The 22,130-nt window shown below is 47.7% G+C and overlaps 1 long non-coding RNA gene across 1 annotated transcript; it reads left to right on the forward strand.

Annotated features, from left to right (window-relative positions):
* The first annotated feature begins 148 nt into the window (after nt 1-148).
* On the forward strand, nt 149-3,085 carry LOC109741046 (uncharacterized). The gene is made up of 4 exons (XR_002227505.3): nt 149-311; nt 452-609; nt 926-1,071; nt 2,734-3,085. It is a non-coding gene; the product is annotated as an uncharacterized lncRNA (long non-coding RNA).
* Nucleotides 3,086-22,130: the final 19,045 nt, after the last annotated feature.

A 22,130-nucleotide genomic window follows, 5' to 3' on the forward strand; every position in this document is an offset into this window, starting at 1 on the left:
TCCGTGATACACCTATAGTCGCATAGACGTATTGGTGTTCGGCCCACCAACCGATGCTGTTCCCCGGCCCGCGGGAGCACTGATTGGCCTGGACCGTCATTTTGGTACAGGGATGGTGTTTCGAAACAGCACATGTAAAATGGGCCCGGTGACCTTTGTGGAGCAGATGGATCCACGCTACCAGGTTGGCTCGGCATCCCCCCTCTTCCACAGAAGCTCAGTTCGGCGGCTGCTCTGTTCTTTCAGACACACGCACCGCGGCGGCCATTCCCCACCGGCGAGATGTCGACAGACGGCCTCGAACTCGACGGGTATGTTGATTTTGCTTCATTGGTCTACTTTCCCCATCCTTTCCGTCTGGATTCGCCGGCGTTTCCCCATCATTTCCGTCTAGATTCGCCGGCGTTCGACTGGAAACTCCTTTCCTGATGGGGCTAGATTTTGATTGTAGGAGGGGTGTAGCAGACATCGCCGGATGGAATTGTGCTGTGTTCCCAGGATTCCATGAGTGCGCCAGCTCTAGAGATCGACAATGGCGGCAAAGCACAGGAAGGTGGAGATGGACAGAGATACGATGTGCTCTGAAGCCACTAGCGGCTGGACAAGGAGGTAAGATTTTTTGTTTCCCCTCATGCTTGATTCGCAGCTGTTAAAGCTTAAACTGCTTTGACCATGATTGCTGGAAATCAAAATATAGGTTGTGGGGCAGATCACTAGGGATAGTTTCAGGTTCGGCTGTGTGCTGGTTTGGCCACATTTTTTGCAGTGGAAAAATGTCGAAAGTTAACCATAACATTAGTTGGTGGAAGTGTCGAGGGCTTCAAGTTGGTAATGTTTCCACTATGCCGGGGGTGAGGGGGGAAAGGTTTACTCAATGAGGTTTGGTTATGGCTAGATTATGACAGGGGCGTCTCTGTGCCGGCAGGTTCGGTTGTCTGTCCTCCGAGTGGAGTCCCAGTATTCCATGAGTACGCCGGATGTCGAGATTGACAAGGATGGCAAAGCATAGCCAGATGTAGATGCAGCGAGATACGAGGTTTGCTCAGAAGCTACGAGTTGCTGGACACGAAGGTTAGTAAGAAGCGGCTGTAGCTTTTTCTCTTTGATTTTGCAGCTTTTCATCAAGGATTTTTGCATTGTAGGTGTGTAAATTAGTTCACTTTTGTTAGCTAGCATAGAATTTGATCCGCAAGAAAGAGTATTTCAACTGTCAGACAGTGTAGTTTCAGTTAAAAATTTGTGGTACATATGCGCTTTGGATGGCAATGTGATTGTTTCTGGTTTTTTGTTCTGATTGTTTCTGGCTTGTTGTCACCTAGAGGAAATTGTCATTGGTGCAGGTGTGTGGCCTGCTTAATTTCTTTTAGTTGGATTAGTTGAACTAGTTAAACAAGTATATAGTTTTACGGAATTGTGGAGAGACCATAGACATGATGAAATGAACACAACAATTTTGGGAGATTTTTGATTTACTGCATAAGTGTGTGGATGCAGTGGAAAGACAATTGATTTGTTTCGGATCTCACTACAAATCGACAAATCGTAGAATGTTTATTTGATGACCTCTATCTCAATGAAAGACACATGATTTATGAGAAGTGTTGGAAAACTTTGTTATTGGGAGATTTCTGATGATGGATGTATTTGGACAACAAATTCAGCAGAAAACTGTAGCTAGGTCAAAATGTGCTGTTAGGCTTGTTGTCACCTAGAGGAAATCGTCCTTCGTGCTGGTGCGTGACCTGCTTAATTTGTTTTAGTTGGATTAGTTGAGCTAATTACATACAAGTTGATGTGCACAGAATTAAAAAAGTATATAGTTTTATGGAATTATGGAGGGGCCATATACCTGATGAACTGAACACAGCAGTTTTGGGGGATTGTTGATTTTCCGAGTAAGTCTGTGGATGCGGTAGGAAGACGATTGATTTGTTTCGGATTTCGCTACACATCGTAGGATGATTATTTGATGAGCTCTGTTTCAGTTAAAGACACAGGATTTATGAGATGTGTTGGTAACACTTTGTTATTGGGAGATTTCTGATAATGGATGTATTTGGAAAACAAATTTAGTACAAAACTGTAGCTTGGTCAATTTTGTCCGCACCGAACGGCTAGTTTACGTAATGTCAAGGCATCGGCTAGGTGTGTTGGGTTTAGTTTCGTATGACAGTGGATGGACTACTTGTTTGGTATTCAGTACATGACCAAAGTGGGATTCAGTACATGGCCAAAATGGATTACCCTGATGAAAATGTGATTGCCATGAGATCTACGTTGGCATCAATCAGTAGGATAGGTCTTGTGTGTGATGAGCTTTGATTCATTGGAAGGCACATGGGGGCTTTTTTTATTTGTATAGGTGGATCGCCTGCGAGCACAACTGATTTTTTTTGGCAAAAATGAATTTGATTTGGTATTAGCGTTCGTATTTACATAATTGGAGTAAGAATCTGAACAAATCATAGTCACTATAACCATTTTGTTGTGTGTGTGTCTTAGTTTTATTACTCACCGGACAGTTCGCTCTAGGAATGCTTAGAGGCAAACTGATTGTGCTTAGGTTGTTGTTTTCAGTAAGTTGGCATGTTTTTTTAGATGGCCCTGTTATCTACCAGAACAATATTCAAAATGGTTGTTCCATGCAAAGATTACTTGGCACACCCTTTATTCAATTCCCAGACCGCCCTGACAAAATTTTGTTTGTTTGTTCTGCTGAGACACCATTTTCAGGGTTAGGATCGGGAAAGCGCCGGATGAGACGGAGATGAACATTGACAGGAAAACAATGCTTGAATTGTCTGTTTGCGCTTATGCGGAAGTGCACAAACTGGGGGATGGTTGGACATCGCCGCAATGCATGCGGTACTAAAAGGAGCGGACCTTTTTAGCGTAACTTCCTCTAGATTAAAACTGGTTGTGATGTTTGATGCCATCAAGTCTCCATGTGGTTGTGCGGTAGTTTCTCTATTTCGGATGTCAGAACTTTAATTTGTGCTACCAACAGTAATTCTCCTGATGTGTGTTAACTTTGTCTGAACTTTTTTGCTGTGCGATTGCAGTTCTGTTGCTTGGTCAACTAAAATTTCAGTTTTACTCCCTCCGTTTCGGAATTACTTGTCACAAAAATGGATGTATCTACAACTAAAATACATCTAGATACATTCATTTCTTGGACGAGTAATTCCGAACGGAGGCAGCACTACTGATGGGATGAGTGTTGTTTTTCTACCTGATCTTATTTTTTTCTGTCAAAACTGTGTTGTTTTTGCTGTCGACAGCAGTAGAGCGGCTGTAGTTCCAGTGCTTAGCTTGTTAGGCAGGGAGTTGAAATTTAAAATTATAAGATGATGTTGCTGGTGCCTAGATGGCCCTCGATTTTACTCCCTCCTAGATACATCTATTTCTGCGACAAGTAATTCCGAATGGAGGGAGTACTTGTCTATTGCGTTTCGAGTTTGTCATTGGCAAAGCAACCCACTTGCAGATAGGAGAGGACGCAATGATTTGGAAATTTTAAAAAAAAAGACTATCTCGTTCGGTAATCGTACGTGTGCTAAGCTCCAATCATGCACTTTGGCTCTTCTCTACTTCTCGAGCAACGCCAATAGCAACCAGCTCCATTTTCAAAACCAGGGGAGTGCGATCACGGGTGATGAGATGACAATGAAATGCGACTGCCTAGGGTACTCCATTGCGCTATGCACGGGATGGCACGCCTCCTCTGTCTAGGGCAGATGTCCCTGCCGACGGGTACATGCATTAAATGACTGGCAGCTGAGCGTGAGAACATTTCCAATAGATGGTCCAAATGTAAAAATACCTAACTTTTAAAGAAAAAACGCTGCTTCAATAGACAAAAAATTGGACCGCGGCCTCCTCGTGATGTAAAATACAACACCTCGCGATGCGAATATACATTACGAGATGCATCTGGTCCAATACTAGCTGCCGCCCGCGAACGCCCAACCGCCACTTCATTTTCTTTCCCGCCCACCCGCGACCCTCCCGGCCGCCGCCGCCCCCCGCCGTCCGGCGCCGCCATGGCCGATGCCGACGACCCCGCCGCCTTCTCCGCCACCGCCGCAGCCGGTGGGCTGACCCACGTGGCCGCCGCCGCTGCCATCCCGCCCGCAACCACGGCCATGCCGCTGCCCCCCCCCCCCCCCCCCACCCGCCGGCCCGGATTGGCGCCGCCCCGGCCGGTGGCCACCTCGCAGGCGGCGAAGCCGGCGAAGGGACGAGGAGGCAGCGTCAAACGGCCGGCCAACCGCAGCCGCAACCCGGCCGACAGTTCTACGCGGCCGATGAAGGTCTCAAAGGCGGCCGCGGCGGCTCGGGGCGACGACTCGCAGACGGTGCGGCCGGCGGCCTCCTCCAGCAGCCACACATCCATTCCTCCACCTCCCCCGCCGCCACCGCCGGCCGTGGAGGAAGATGTGGCCACGCCGACGGCCACCGCCTCCAACATGTTCGACGAAATATCGCAAAGGTATAAATTTTGTGGTTGTGCTCTCGTTTGTTGTTTCAAATTTTTTGTGTTCTTGATTGTTTGTGCGTGCAATTGTAGTGTTGATGATGAAGCTTTCATGCACGCAACAAATATGGAAAATAAAGATTACATATATGAGTCACAAGAATATGAAACCCAATATGATGATGACAATCTTGATGTGGATGATGAGGGCTTCATTGTCAAGGGAAGAAGTGGAAATTATAGCACCGCGGAGGATGTGTTGATATGCACCGCTTGGAAGAAAATCTCTCAAGATGCAAGCGTTGGAAGCGACCAAACGATGAGCACCTATTGGAAACGCATCAAGGAGTATTTCGATGAGCGCAACACAAGTGGTATCTTCCGTTCGAGCGACTCTCTACGCCAACGTTGGTCCACCATCAACGCCGAATGCTCAAAGTGGGCCGGTTGCTTGTCAAATGTTGCTCGCATGAACCCAAGTGGTTGCGGTGATAGTGAGTTGGTAAATATTTCCTCTTCGTCCGTGCTTTGTCAAATATTTTCTCTTTGTTCAACATGTTGATGATGATATGTTTTATTGTAGAAAATGATTGCACAAGGATTGTTTCGGGAGAGGAACATGAAAGGCGAGAAGAAGAAAAGGAAAGGAAAAGCTTTCACTTTTCATCATTGCTACAAAGAGCTCAAGGATGTGGAGAAGTGGAAAACTAGAGAGACTTTTGAATCGTCGAAGAAGAAGAGTGTGTTGGTTGAGGATGAAGAAGATGTCGCCATTGAGGAGACGAGCCCCACTCCTCACTCCGCGACAAAATCTTATAGGCCCGATGGAAACAAGAAAGCGAAGGGAACCAAGGCCGGAGACAATGATCTCAAGGAAGGATTTGATGCCATTGTCATGGCAAGGAAAGAGTATGCCGAAGAGAAAAGAATGTTGAAGCTCAAGGAAATAGAGGAGAGGAGTGAGGCCGAGCGGCAAAGGGCGGCGGCCGAGGAGAAGAGGGCGGCAGCCGAGGAGAGGTTGGCCGCGACCGAGGAGAGGAAGGTGGACCTAGAGGAGAAGAAGGTCGCGGCCGACGAGATGAAGATGGTAGAAAAGAGGACACTCAAGTTTATGTTTATGGACACATCAACTCTTGATGCCAAGGCAAAGACATATGTTGAACTTTGTCGCGATGAAATGCTCATGAAGAAGCAAATGCTCATGAGGCAAATGATGATGGGAGGAGGCATGGGAGGAGGCATAGGAGATGCCATGGGTGGTGCCATGGGTGGTGCCATTGGAGGTGCCATGGGTGGTTACATGAACATGATTGGAGGTTCCATGAGTGGTGCATTTGGCGGAAACATGGGAGGTGGCTTCGGTGGCAACATGGAAGGTGGCTTTGGCGGCATGGGAGGTGCTTTTGGCGGCAACATGATGGGTGGCTTGGGAGGTGGCTACGGCGGCAACATGAGTGGTGTTGGAGGTGGATATGACGGCAACATGGGACGCAATGAAGATGGTTCCGGTGGTGCTCACGGCAACGAGAGTTCACCGCTTGTTGAGAACGTCGACAAAGACGGTGGAGATGATGATGATCGTACCACGGTTCACAACACCGGTGGTGTTGATGACCCGAATGAGTAATATTCATGTGCATTTCAATTTCTAGTGCGAAAAACTTTGATTGAGACGATGCTCTTTTGGTAGACGAATTTGATACTATGATGGTGATGCACTTTCGATTGAAACTATGATGATGATGCACTTTATTTTCAAATTTTAGTTGCTATTTCAATGCAAAACCGCGGCTGAACAGTGGCTGGCAGCAGCCGCGCGGCCGTTTTCATCTTTATTTTGGACCATCTATTGGAGTTGCAAATTTGGACCATCTGTTGGAGTTGAGCTTTTTTCGGAGCTCCAAAACGCACTTTTTGGCGGTCCAAATTTTACATCTTCGGTTTTGAACCGCCAAATTTTGGACCATCTATTGAAGATGCTGAGCTCCATGTTCAACTCCTAGACTCCATGCCGTGGTTTTGCTTGACTGGGTCACTGCTATATGTTCTTCGCCAACGTCAGTGGAAATGATCAAAAAATGGATGGGTTTATGAGAGCTCACTCAGAGACTTAACAGTCTCCAAAAAAAACTATGCAGTAAACTAATTGATGCCACGGTTGGACGATCTTAACAGGGGTCAGTGTCCTAGTAAATCTACTCGGAGAGAGCCCCCTCCCCCCTCCCCCCGTGTCGCTCCCGCGAGGCGACCGGGGGGCAACCCTAAATCCCGCCGGTCTCCGCCCCCTCTCCCCTCCCCCTCCCTCGCCGCCGCCCGTGGGCGCGGCTAGGCAAAGCCCAGCCGTCGCCGGCGGCGGCGGGGCCTCGTGGTCCTCCTGCTCGGGCGGTGCTGGCGTGGGCCGGCGCCTCGGGTCGGAGCATGGAGCTGTGCCGGGCGACACGGCGGTGCAGCGGGCAGAGGCGGAGCTCCGGTGCCTCTGCTCCCCCTCGGCGGGCGACCAGGTGTTGGTGCGTGCTCGGCTCTCCGAGAACGGCGACGGTGCGGCCAGATCTGACGGGCGCGGCTGGATCTGGGGCCGGGCGACGCGGGCCGAGGGCGGCACGGGCTGCAGCAGCGGCTGGTCGGTGGGCGGGCTCGCCGGCTCCAGGTGCTCCGGTGGTTGGGCGGCGGCGGGCAGCGCGGATGGGCTCCCCGGTGAGCTTTCTTGGTGGTCGGCAGCGGACCTTGGGGTTTTCCTTGCCGGCGGACGGGTGTGTGTTGGTGGCCTCGCGTGGAGCTGCGCCGGCTGCCGAGGTGGGGCGACACAGGGGGTGTCCGGTGGGGAGGTAGGCTGGAGGGATGGGAGGCGCCGACGAGAGTTCGGGCCACCCGTCATCGGCACGGGGGTGTGCCGGTCCGGATGCGTCCGGTCCCCCTCCTCCCCCTTTCCCCGGCCGAGTGCGGGCCGATGTAGCTCCGGCGTTGTTCGAGGCGGGACGTATGCTGCGGTTTGGCGGTCGGGTGCGTCCTTTGGGCCAAAGCCGGTGACTTTGGCTGGTCTTGGGGGTGTCTGGATGCAGGGCGGCGGCCTTGGCGGTGGGAGACGCGACGTTCGTGGGCGGAGCTCGCGTCTCAGGTGCGGGTGTGCAGCCATGGCCACGCGGGTGGTTTGGTTGCGGGTGGTTGGCGGAGGTAGGGTGCGTTGGAGGGATGTGAGCGCCGGGGTACACCACTTGCTCATGGGCCGACGGTGGCGACGTCCGTGAACGCCGTATCCTTCATGAAGGCTCCGTCGCGGTGTTCCCACTCCTTCGTGATGCTCCAGGTGAAAACTTGATCTTCGTGATCGGACGGTGGCGGCTACCCATAGTCGTGCCCTTCTGGAGGCACCGTCCTGGAGTCCCTGCTCCGTCGTTATCCGCCTCGCCTCTCCTCGAAAGATTGCGTTGGAGGTCTCTGTTGGCTCCAAGCGATTCATGTTGTTTGGTAGTCGTTGGGGTGGCGTGGCGGTGCTTGGCACCTTTGTATTTGCCTTGGGTGTGTGTCGTGTGCGATGGTGGCGTGTGTTTGTATGGTCGGTGCTTTATATATAAAGCGGGGTGAAAGCCTTTTTCGGTTGGTCTCGTTCGTGTAGTGATCGACGAACACAGGCTTGGTACTCAACAAGCGGGGGAAAACGAAGTGACAACTGATGGAAGCACAGCTCCCGAAAACTTTTGAAGACGCCTAGTGAATTCATGGACGTGACAAGACGGGGGAAAGTGAAGTACAATGCGTGGCGCAAAGCTGTTGCACATGTTGCACATGAGCGAGGAGTCTCCGTAAAAACGGAGTGGCTAACAACAAAACGGTCATTATACATGACCATGGCGACGTGGTATGATTAATTCGTACTAAAACTGCTCGATATATCGCATTCATCATTAGCACGGCACATGTATCATACCCCTAGCATGTAAAAGGGATAAAACTAAAAGTTCGAGCTTAGTGGCAATGGATTTTCAACACAACGACTGTGCAAACGTGATGTGCTTACTGGGCAAAAACGGACGCACGCCTAAACGTGTACCAAATTACATTTGCTTACTTAGTGGATAGCTCATGGTAATCAAAACATGGGTGTTTGCTTTTTTTTTAGGGTCAACATGGGTGTTTGCTGGCACAAAATGCTCCACGTCCGCACTTGGCGTGCTAGTGGTGTCCGCTGCCCACGAATCATCCACGGCATGCACGCGCAAGGACGTACAGCTCTCCGCATGCAAGGACGAACAGTTCAACAACTATCGATGATGTGCGTACATGTTAGATGCACAGTCTGCTGCCTAGGTGCTTTTGCATGTGCATGGGCCTCCCTGATGGAATACAGGCCAAAAATAAATAGAATACATCCCATATACTATGACAGCGCGAATCCCCATGGAGGTCCAACGGGCCAGATTCCGGCCTGCCTGTAGCGCGGCCACCATTAGCATTTTCCGAGCCAACTACCCGCTATATGAAGTTGCCATGTCACATATAGTTGACCTAGTAGCCAACACGTATAGTAGCAAGTTGCTAAGAGCATCTCCAGCCATTGGCCCCCCTAGGAGGCATAAAAATCATCGCCTGAGGGCGAGCCAGCGGTAGAATCGGCTCTGGGGGCGGTTGGGCATCCAGTTGTCGTCCCCAGGCGCCGATATCGGCCCATTCATGGTCGCCTTTCGGCCCACTTCTGGCGAAAAATGGCCTGATATCGGCGCGAATCGGCACATATTGGGCGTGGTTTTTGTGTCACATATTCATCACAGCAAATCAATAAAAATCAAAATAGTTCAACAAATAGTACAACAACAAATAGTTCAATACAAATTATATAGTTCAAGAAATAAAAACTCATATTTCATCACACGTCGAGCTAGGCGTCGCCCTTGATCCTTCATAGGTGCTCCACCAGATCCTGCTGCAGTTGTTGATGCACCTGTGGGTCTCGGATCTCCGGACGCATATTGAGGTAGGCAGTCCAGGTTGCCGGTAGCTGGTGATCAACTTCGGCTAGAGGACCCTGCCTGTAGTATGGTTCAGTGTCAAACACTGGCTCTGCCTGCTCGCTCTCGATGATTATGTTGTGCAAGATGACACAACAAGTCACGATCTTCCACATTTGATCTTTCGACTAGGTCTGAGCAGGATACCGGACAACAACAAATCGAGATTGGAGCACACCAAATGCCTGCTCGACATCCTTCCTGCAAGCCTCCTGCACCTTGGCAAAGTGGGACTTCTTGCCTCCTGGCACAACGTTTGAGATAGTCTTCACAAATGTAGACCATCTCGGATAGAGGCCATCAGCTAGGTAGTACCCCTTGTTGTAGTGTCGCCCATTGACCTCGAAGTTCACCGGAGGAGAATGACCTTCAACAAGCTTGGCAAAGACAGGGGAGCACTGCAGCACGTTGATGTTATTGTGAGTTCCTGGCATACCAAAGAAGGAGTGCCAAATCCATAGGTCCTGTGTGGCCACCGCCTCAGGTACCACACTGCAACCGCCTTTGGCGCCTTTGTACATCCCCTGCCAAGAAAATGGGCAGTTTTTCCATTTCCAATGCATGCAGTCGATGCTTCCAAGCATCCCAGGAAATCCTCTTGCTGCATTCTGTGCTAGGATCCGAGCAGTGTCTTCCGCATTGGGTGTTCGCAAGTATTGCGGTCCAAACACTGCCACCACTGCCCTGCAGAACTTGTAGAAACACTCAATGATGGTGGACTCGGCCATGCGCCCATAGTCGTCGAGTGGATCCCTGGGAGCTCCGTATGCAAGCATCCTCATCGCTGTCATGCATTTCTGGATTGAGGTGAAACCAAGTTTGCCGGTGCAATCCATCTTGCACTTGAAGTAGCTGTCGAACTCCCGGATGGAATTCACAATCCTGAGGAAAAGTTTTAGGCTCATCCAATAACGGCGCCGAATACTTTGTCGCCGTGCAGTGGAGTGTCGGCGAAGTAGTCGGAGTAGAGCATGCAGTAGCCTTCGAGACGATGCCGATTCTTTGCTTTCATCCGCCCCGGCGCCGAGCCACCTCGTCGCGGCTTTTCATTGCTCGCCAGCAGGCCGGCGAGGGCGGCGAGCACTACTGCAGGATGCTGCTAACGCGACACTATGATCAGAGACCCTTCGTCGAAACTGTGTACGATGCCATAATCGCAAACGGTGGTGTAAAAAACTGTCAAAAAAGGTGCAAAACATTTGCGATGGCGGAGCCATCAAACACGGTTCAGATTTTAGATGTGTGTGCGATGCAGGGCATACGGTTTAGTTCAATTAACTGTTTGCGATGAGGAGGAACAAAAGAAACGGGCAGCCAGATGGAGGTGTGTGCGATATACAACACACGGTTCACTCAGATGAACTGTTTGTGATTAGGCAACACAAAAGAAATGGTCAGCCAGATCAAGGTGTGTGCGATATACGGCATGCGGTTCACCCGGATGAACTGTTTGCGTTGAGACATGAGAACGGAAACGGTTCAACTTAACAAGATGTGTGTGATACGCGGCAAACAGGTCTATAATCAGAAATGTGTGTGAAGACCGATAATAACACAGACGGTTGCTGCTAATAAGACGTGTGTGTTGTGCGATGGGATTACATACAGAACAACAACAACATATATATATATATACACACACACTTATAAGGACATGCTTGCACAACCAAATTAAACATCCACTTACATAGGTGGCTACTACAACCATGGCATTTGCACACACCAAAGTAAACTATTACATGCATAATTACATAGGTGGCTACTACATACATGACATTTCCACACACCAATAAAGTAAACTATATATTACATGCATGATTAACTAGCATAAACGATCATCTGATCATCATCTACTTCTTGTGACGCTTGCTCTGCTTGTGGCTCGATCCGGGCTCGTCGATTTGGGTAACGAGGCACTTCCTCATGTCAATGATCCGCCTGTTCATCCAGTTGTCGTGTCCAGGCCCTGTCCCAGGATAGGGGACTTGTTCTCTGGGCATCCTGCTTCATCTTTTCGTAGTAGGGTCGATGATGGCCGAGGCGAGTTCGACTAGGGAGTCCTTCTTCGTGTTGCCCCAGACCCTGTAGTGGTCACGGATTTCGACAAGGTTCTTGCGGGCCAAACCCGTAACACTGAGCGCATTTACATCGTCTTTGGTTTCCACCGTGGCGAACTTGTAGTCGGTGATGTTGACAAACCTGTTGAAACGGTCGCAAGGCTCTGTGGCCATGCAGTAGTAGTAGATGAGGACATCATGGCGCGCACACAACTGGGTGACGGCAACCTTCTGATCTATGCCGGGACGACCGACGGTGTACTGGAGGTCGATGCCGACCACCATGTACTTGTCTCGAGCAAGCAACTACTCAACGCCGTTGATGTAGTCATCCACCATGGCCGGGTCGATGGTGTACACCACCGAGAGATCCGTCTCCCTCGCATGGGTCTCCACTCTATGCTCGCCGAACTCCATTGGAGCGCCGCTGGACATCCCTCTCTATGTGTCGTCTGAAGGAAATATGCCCTAGAGGCAATAATAAAGTTGTTATTTATATTTACTTATATCATGATAAATGTTTATTATTCATGCAAGAATTTTATTAACCAGAAACTTAGTACATGTGTGAATACATAGACAAACAGAGTGTCACTAGTATGCCTCTACTTGACTAGCTCGTTAATCAAAGATGGTTAAGTTTCCTAGCCATAGACATGAGTTGTCATTTGATGAACGGGATCACATCATTAGAGAATGATGTGATTGACTTGACCCATCCGTTAGCTTAGCACTATGATCATTTAGTTTGCTGCTATTGCTTTCTTCATGACTTATACATGTTCCTATGACTATGAGATTATGCAACTCCCGAATACCGGAGGAACACTTAGTGTGCTATCAAACATCACAACGTAACTGGGTGATTATAAAGATGCTCTACAGGTGTCTCCGATGGTGTTTGTTGAGTTGGCATAGATCGAGATTAGGATTTGTCACTCTGATTGTCGGAGAGGTATCTCTGGGCCCTCTCGGTAATGCACATCACTATAAGCCTTGCAAGCAATGTGACTAATGAGTTAGTTGCGGGATGATGCATTACGGAACGAGTAAAGAGACTTGCCGGTAACGAGATTGAACTAGGTATTGAGATATCGACGATCGAATCTCGGGCAAGTAACATACCGATGACACAGGGAACAACGTATGTTGTTATGCGGTTTGACCGATAGAGATCTTCGTAGAATATGTGGGAGCCAATATGAGCATCCAGGTTCCTCTATTGGTTATTGACCGGAGATGAGTCTCGGTCATGTCTACATAGTTCTCGAACCCGTAGGGTCCGCACGCTTAACGATGACGATCGGTATTATGAGTTTATGTGTTTTGATGTACCAAAGATAGTTCGGAGTCCCGGATGTGATCATGGACATGATGAGGAGTCTCGAAATGGTCGAGACATAAAGATCGATATATTGGAAGGCTATGTTTGGACACCGGAATGGTTCCGGATGAGTTCGGGCATTTTCCGGAGTACCGGGAGGTTACCGGAACCCCCCGGGGAGTCAATGGGCCTTGTTGGGCCTTAGTGGAAGAGAGGAGGAGGCGGCCAGGTGGAGGGCGCCCCCCAAGCCCAATCCGAATTGGGGTGGGGGGCGACCCCCCTTTCCTTCTCTCCCTCTCCCTCTTCCTTCTTCTCCTACTCCAACTAGGGAAAGGGGGAAACCTACTCCTACTGGGAGTAGGATTCCCCCCTTGGGCGCGCCCTATGAGGGTCGGCCCTCTCCTCCTCCCCTCCTTTATATACGGGGGAGGGGGCACCCCATAGACACACAAGTTGATTCTTAACCGTGTGCGGTGCCCCCCTCCACATATTTCCACCTCGGTCATATCGTTGTAGTGCTTAGGCGAAGCGCTGCGTCGGTAACTTCATCATCACCGTCATCACGCCATAGTGCTGACGAAATTCTCCCTCGGCCTCACCTGGATCAAGAGTATGAGGGACGTCACCGAGCTGAACGTGTGCAGATCGCGGAGGTGCCGTGCGTTCGGTACTTGATCGGTTGGATCGCGAAGACGTTCGACTACATCAAACCGCGTTACTTAATGCTTCCGCTTTCGGTCTACGAGGGTACGTGGACACACTCTAGCTCCCGCTCGTTGCTATGCATCACATAGATAGATCTTGCGTGATCGTAGGTAAAATTTTGAAATACTGCGTTCCCCAACTGTGGCATCTGAGCTAGGTCTATGCGTCGATGTTATATGCACGAGTAGAACACAAAGAGTTGTGGGCGATAATAGTCATACTGCTTACCAGCATGTCATACTTTGATTCGGCGGTATTGTTGGATGAAGCAGCTCAAACCGACATTACGCGTACGCTTACGCGAGACTGGTTCTACCGACGTGCTTCGCACACAGGTGGCTAGTGGGTGTATGTTTCTCCAACTTTAGTTGAATCGAGTGTGACTACGCCCGATCCATGTTGAAGGTTAAAATAGCACACTTGACGAAAAATCATTGTGGTTTTGATGCGTAGGTAAGAACAGTTCTTACTAAGCTCGTAGCAGCCACGTAAAATTTGCAACAACAAGTAGAGGACGTCTAACTTGTTTTTGCACGGCATGTTGTGATGTGATATGGTCAAGACGTGATGATATATAAATTGTTGTATGAGATGATCATGTTTTTGTAACAGTTATCGGCAACTGTCAGGAGCCTTATGGTTGTCGCTTTATTATATGAAATGCAATCGCCATGTAATTGCTTTACTTTATCACTAAGCGGTAGCGATAGTCGTGATAGCAATAGTTGGCGAGACGACAACGATGCTTCGATGGAGATCAAGGTGTCAAGCCGGTGACGTTGATGATCATGACGGTGCTTTGGAGATGGAGATCAAAGACACAAGATGATGATGGCCATATCATATCACTTATATTGATTGCATGTGATGTTTATCCTTTATGCATCTTATTTTTCTTAGTTCGGTAGTAGCACTATAAGATGATCTCTCATTAAATTTCAAGGTATAAGTGTTCTCCCTGAGTATGCACCGTTGCGACAGTTCGTCGTGCCGAGACACCACGTGATGATCGGGTGTGATAAGCTCTACGTTCACATACAACGGGTGCAAGCCAGTTTTGCACACGCAGAATACCCGGGTTAAACTTGACGAGCCTAGCATATGCAGATATGGCCTCGGAACACTGAGACCGAAAGGTCGAGCGTGAATCATATAGTAGATATGATCAACATAGTGATGTTCACCATTGAAAACTACTCCATCTCACGTGATGATCAGACATGGTTTAGTTGATATGGATCACGTGATCATTTAGATGACTAGAGGGATGTCTATCTAAGTGGGAGTTCTTAGGTAATATGATTAATTGAACTTTAATTTATCATGAACTTAGTACCTGATAGTATTTTGCATGTCTATGTTGTTGTAGATCAATGGCCCGTGCTACTGTTCCTTTGAATTTAACGCGTTCCTAGAGAAAGCTAAGTTGAAAGATGATGGTAGCAACTACACGGACTGGGTCCGTAACTTGAGGATTATCCTCATTGTTGCACAGAAGAATTACGTCCTGGAAGCACCACTAGGTGCAAGACCCGCTGCAGGAGCAACACCGGACGTTGTGAACACCTGGCAGAGCAAAGCTGATGACTACTCGATAGTTGAGTGTGCCATGCTTTACGGCTTAGAACCGGGACTTCAACGATGTTTTGAACGTCATGGAGCATATGAGATGTTCTAGGAGTTGAAGTTAATATTTCAAGCAAATGCCCGGATTGAGAGATATGAAGTCTCCAATAAGTTCTACAGCTGTAAAATGGAGGAGAATAGTTCTGTCAGTGAACATATACTAAAAATGTCTGGGTATCACAATCACTTGACTCAGCTGGGAGTTAATCTTCCAGTTGATAGTGTCATTGACAGAGTTCTTCAATCACTGCCACCAAAGCTACAAAAGCTTCGTGATGAACTATAATATGCAAGGGATGGATAAGAAAATTCCCAAGCTCTTCGCGATGCTAAAGGCTGCGGAGGTAGAAATCAAGAAGGAGCATCAAGTGTTGATGGTCAACAAGACCACCAGTTTCAATAAAAAGGGTAAAGGGAAGAAGGGGAACTTCAAGAAGAACGGCAAGCAAGTTGCTGCTCAAGTGAAGAAGCCCAAGTCTGGACCTAAACCTGAGACTGAGTGCTTCTACTGCTAAGGGACTGGTCACTGGAAGCGGAACTGCCCCAAGTATTTGGCGGATAAGAAGGATGGCAAAGTGAATAAAGGTATATGTGATATACATGTTATTGATGTGTACCTTACTAATGCTCGCAGTAGTACCTGGGTATTTGAGACTGGTTCTGTTGCTAATAGTTGCAACTCGAAACAGGGACTACGGATTAAGCAAAGATTGGCTAAGGACGAGGTGACGATGCGTGTGGGAAATGGTCCCAAAGTCGATGTGATCGCCATCCGCACGCTACCTCTACATCTACCTTCGGGATTAGTTTTAGACCTGAATAATTGTTATTTGGTGCCAGCGTTAAGCATGAACATTATATCTGGATCTTGTTTGATGCGAGACGGTTATTCATTTAAATCTGAGAATAATGGTTGTTCTATTTATATGAGTAATATCTTTTATGGTCATGCACCCTTGAAGAGTGGTCTATTTTTGTTGAATCTCGATAGTAGTGATACACATATTCATAATATTGAAGCCAAAAGATGTAGAGTTGATAATGATAGTGCAACTTATTTGTGGCACTGCCGTTTGAGTCATATTGGTGTAGAGCGCATGAAGAAACTCCATATTTATGGACTTTTGGAATCACTTGGTACTTGCGAATCATGCCTCATGGGCAAGATGACTAAAACTCCGTTCTTCGGAAAAATGGAGTGAGCAACAGATTTATTGGAAATAATACATACTGATCTATGCAGTCTGATGAATATTGAGGCTCGCGGCGGGTATCGTTATTTTCTGACCTTCACAGATGATTTGAGCAGATATGGGTATATCTACTTGATGAAACATAAGTCTGAAACATTTGAAAAGTTCAAAGAATTTCAGAGTGAAGTGGAAAATCATCGTAACAAGAAAATAAAGTTTCTGCGATCTGATCGTGGAGGAGAATATTTGAGTTACGAGTTTGGTCTTCATTTGAAACAATGCGGAAAGCAACTCACGCCACCCAGAACACCACAGCGTAATGGTGTGTCCGAACGTCGTAACCGCACTTTATTAGATATGGTGCGATCTAATGATGTCTCTTACTGATTTACCGCTATTGTTTTGGGGTTATGCTTTAGAGACGACTGCATTCATGTTAAATAGGGCACCATCTAAATCCGTTGAGATGACACCTTATGAACTATGGTTTGGCAAGAAACCCAAGTTGTCATTTCTTAAAGTTTGGGGCTGTGATGCTTATGTGAAAAAGCTTCAACCTGATAAGCTCGAACCCAAATCGGAGAAATGTGTCTTCATAGGATACCCAAAAGAGACTATTGGGTACACCTTCTATCACAGATCCGAAGGCAAGATATTCGTTGCTAAAAATGGATCCTTTCTAGAGAAGGAGTTTCTCTCGAAAGAAGTGAGTGGGAGGAAAGTAGAACTTGATGAGGTAACTGTACGTGCTCCCTTATTGGAAAGTAGTTCATCACAGAAATCAGTTCCTGTGACTCCTACACCAATTAGTGAGGAAGCTAATGACGATGATCATGTAACTTCAGATCAAGTTACTACGGAACCTCGTAGGTCAACCAGAGTAAGATCCGCACCAGAGTGGTACGGTAATCCTATTCTGGAGGTCATGTTACTTGACCATGACGAACCTATGAACTATGAGGAAGTGATGATGAGCCCAGATTCCGCGAAATGGCTTGAGGCCATGAAATCTGAGATGGGATCCATGTATGAGAACAAAGTGTGGACTTTGGTTGACTTGCCCGATGATCGGCAAGCCATAGATAATAAATGGATCTTCAAGAAGAATACTGACGCTGACAGTAATGTTACTATCTACAAAGCTCGACTTGTTGCGAAAGGTTTTCGACAAGTTCAAGGAGTTGACTACGATGAGACTTTCTCACCCGTAGCGATGCTTAAGTCCGTCCGAATCATGTTAGCAATTGCCGCATTTTATGATTATGAAATTTGGCAAATTGATGTAAAAACTGCATTCCTGAATGGATTTCTGGAAGAAGAGTTGTATATGATGCAACCAGAAGGGTTTATCGATCCAAAGGATGCTAACAAAGTGTGCAAGCTCTAGCGATCCATTTATGGACTAGTGCAAGCATCTCGAAGTTTGAATAAACGTTTTGATAGTGTGATCAAAGCATATGGTTTTATACAGACTTTTGGAGAAGCCTGTATTTACAAGAAAGTTAGTGGGAGCTCTATAACATTACTAATATTATATGTGGATGACATATTGTTGATTGGAAATGATATAGAATTTCTGGATAGCATAAAAGGATACTTGAACAAGAGTTTTTCAATGAAAGACCTCGGTGAAGGTGCTTATATATTAGGCATCAAGATCTATAGAGATAGATCAAGACACTTAATTGGACTTTCACAAAGCACATACCTTGATAAAGTTTTGAAGAAGTTCAAAATGGATCAAGCAAAGAAAGGGTTCTTGCCTGTGTTACAAGGTGTGAAGTTGAGTCAGGCTCAATGCCCGACCACTGCAGAAGATAGAGAGAAAATGAAAGTCATTCGCTATGCTTCAGCCATAGGTTCTATCATGTATGCAATGCTGTATACCAGACCTGATGTGTGCCTTGCTATAAGTTTATCAGGGAGGTACCAAAGTAATCCAGGAGTGGATCACTGGACAGCGGTCAAGAACATCCTGAAATACCTGAAGAGGACTAAGGATGTGTTTCTCGTTTATGGAGGTGACAAAGAGCTCGTCGTAAATGGTTACATTGATGCAAGCTTTGACACTGATCCGGATGACTCTAAGTCGCAAACCGGATACGTATTTATATTGAACGATGGAGCTATCAGTTGGTGCAGTTCTAAGCAAAGCGTTGTGGCGGGATCCACGTGTGAAGCGGAGTATATAGCTGCTTCGGAAGCAGCAAATGAAGGAGTTCATATCCGATCTAGGTGTCATACCTAGTGCATCGGGTCCAATGACAATCTTTTGTGACAATACTGGTGCAATTGCCTTGGCAAAGGAATCCAGATTTCACAAGAGAACCAAGCACATCAAGAGACGCTACAATTCCATCTGCGATCGAGTCAAGGAGGGAGACATAGAAATTTGCAAGATACATACGGATCTGAATGTTGCAGACCCGTTAACTAAGCCTCTCTCACGAGCAAAACATGATCAGCACCAAGACTCCATGGGTGTTAGAATCATTACTGTGTAATCTAGATTATTGACTCTAGTGCAAGTGGGAGACTGAAGGAAATATGCCCTAGAGGCAATAATAAAGTTGTTATTTATATTTCCTTATATCATGATAAATGTTTATTATTCATGCTAGAATTGTATTAACCAGAAACTTAGTACATGTGTGAATACATAGACAAACAGAGTGTCACTAGTATACCTCTACTTGACTAGCTCGTTAATCAAAGATGGTTATTTTTCCTAGCCATAGACATGAGTTGTCATTTGATGAACGGGATCACATCATTAGAGAATGATGTGATTGACTTGACCCATCCGTTAGCTTAGCACTATGATAGTTTAGTTTGTTGCTATTGCTTTCTTCATGACTTATACATGTTCCTATGACTATGAGATTATGCAACTCCCAAATACAGGAGGAACACTTAGTGTGCTATCAAATGTCACAACGTAACTGGGTGATTATAAAGATGCTCTACAGGTGTCTCCGATGGTGTTTGTTGAGTTGGCATAGATCGAGATTAGGATTTGTCACTCCGATTGTCGGAGAGGTATTTCTGGGCCCTCTCGGTAATGCACATCACTATAAGCCTTGCAAGCAATGTGACTAATGAGTTAGTTGCGGGATGATGCATTACGGAACGAGTAAAGAGACTTGCCGGTAACGAGATTGAACTAGGTATTGAGATACCGACGATCAAATCTCGGGCAAGTAACATACCGATGACAAAGGGAACAACATATGTTGTTATGCGGTTTGACCGATAAAGATCTTCGTAGAATATGTGGGAGCCAATATGAGCATCCAGGTTCCGCTATTGGTTATTGACCGGAGATGAGTCTCGGTCATGTCTACATAGTTCTCGAACCCGTAGGGTCCGCACGCTTAACGTTCGATGACGACTGGTATTATGAGTTTATGTGTTTTGATGTACCGAAGATAGTTCGAAGTCCTGGATGTGATCATGGACATGACGAGGAGTCTCGAAATGGTCGAGACATAAAGATCGATATATTGGAAGGCTTTGTTTGGACACCAGAATGGTTCCGGATGAGTTCGGGCATTTTCCGGAGTACCGGGAGGTTACCGGAACCCCCCGGGGAGTCAATGGGCCTTATTGGGCCTTAGTGGAAGAGAGGAGGAGGCGGCCAGGTGGTGGGCGCGCCCCCAAGCCCAATCCGAATTGGGGTGGGGGCCGGTCCCCCTTTCCTTCTCTCCCTCTCCCTCTTCCTTCTTCTCCTACCCCAACTAGGGAAAGGGGGAAACCTACTCCTAATGGGAGTAGGACTCCCCCCCTTGGGCGCGCCCTATGAGGGCCGTCCCTCTCCTCCTCCCCTCCTTTATATACGGGGGAGGGGGCACCCCATAGACACACAAGTTGATTCTTTGCCGTGTGCGGTGCCCCCTCCACATATTTCCACCTCGGTCATATCCTTGTAGTGCTTAGGCGAAGCCCTGCGTCGGTAACTTCATCATCACCGTCATCACGCCATCGTGCTGACGAAACTCTCCCTCGGCCTCAGCTGGATCAAGAGTACGAGGGACGTCGCCGAGCTGAACGTGTGCAGATCGCAGAGGTTCCGTGCGTTCGGTACTTGATCGGTTGGATCGCGAAGACGTTTGACTACATCAACCGCGTTACTTAACGCTTCCGCTTTCGGTCTACGAGGGTACGTGGACACACTCTCCCACTCGTTGCTATGCATCACATAGATAGATCTTGGGAAAATTTTGTTTTTGCCACTCTAGATTTTGACAATTTTCCTTATGCCACTCTAGATTTTGACATTTCACTTTTGCCACTCCTAGTTTTTGACAATGATCACGATTGCCATTCTGTGGCAAAGCAAAATAATTTTATTTTAGTTTTGCCACTCTTAGCTTTTGACAATTATCACAATTGCCACTCTAAATTTTTTGCTTTTGCCACGGGAATGACAATTGTGATAATTGTCAAAAACTAAGAGTGGCAAAAGTGAAATGTCAAAATATTGAGTGGCATAAGGAAAATTGGCAAAATATAGAGTGGCAAAAACAAATTTTTCCCATAGATCTTGCGTGATCGTAGGTAAAATTTTGAAATACTGCGTTCCCCAACATCGTCGTGGGTGTGCTTGTTGTGTTGTGGGGCGCGATCGAAAGGTTGAAGAGACTAAGGTTATAATGGCCGCGGGAATTAAAGGGGAAGCTGGACGGCTAGGAATATCGGCAGACCCTGATGGCAGTTCTAATTTGCAGCGCGTAATGCCGCACGTAACTGCATCGCGTGGCAACACGCGTGGTGCTACCGCATGCATATGGGCCTCCTGACGTGATCGTGCGCATGCCCAACCGCTGGCAGAGCGCGCGCGGAGGGACACGAGCAGAGCGCTCCGCGGTCGCCTCAACAGCGAGCAACCATATATATTTATGCATATAGCAGTTGAACGCGCAAGGAAAAGCTGTCCACAGGCCGAGCGCGCCGACGGACGCGAGAAGAGCGTGCCAACGAACGCGACAGAGTGCGCCGCGACGCCTAATGGCGAGCAGAGCTTGCCGAGGGACGCGAGCAGAGGCCGACACAGTAATACGTGGCAAATAAGACGAACTATGCGAGCGATGTCGGAGACATCAAGCACGAATCAGATTAGAGTTGCGTGTGCGATACGTGGCATACAGTTGATCCACCCCACTACCGACCACCATTGAGGGAGTCCTGGATTAAGGGATCCTCGGGCGTCCGGGCTATATGACGTGGGCCGGACTAATGGGCCATGAAGATACAAGACAGAAGACTTCTTCCCATGTCTGGATGGAACTCTCCTTTGCTTGGAAGGCAGGCTAGGCGTTCGGATATGAAGATTCCTTTGTCTGTAAACCGACTCGGTACAACCCTAGGTCCCTCCGATGTCTATATAAACTGGAGGGTTTAGTCCGAAGGAGAGAATCATAATCATACAGGCTAGACATCTAGGCTTTAGCCATTACGATCTTGAGCTAGATCAACTCTTGTAATCCCATATTCATCCAAGATAATCAAGCAGGAAGTAGGGTATTACCTCCATCAAGAGGGCCCGAACCTGGGTAAAACATCGTGTCCCTGTCTCCTGTTACCTTTGATCCTCAGACGCACAGTTCGGGACCCCCTACCCGAGATCCGCCGGTTTTGACACCGACATTGGTGCTTTCATTGAGAGTTCCGTTGTGTCGTTGCCAGAAGGTTCGATGGCTCCATAAGTCATCTACAACAATGCTGCCCTGAGGGAGATCTTTCTCC

Source organism: Aegilops tauschii, chromosome 6, assembly GCF_002575655.3.
Source record: "Aegilops tauschii subsp. strangulata cultivar AL8/78 chromosome 6, Aet v6.0, whole genome shotgun sequence".
Classification (NCBI taxonomy): Eukaryota; Viridiplantae; Streptophyta; class Magnoliopsida; order Poales; family Poaceae; genus Aegilops; species Aegilops tauschii.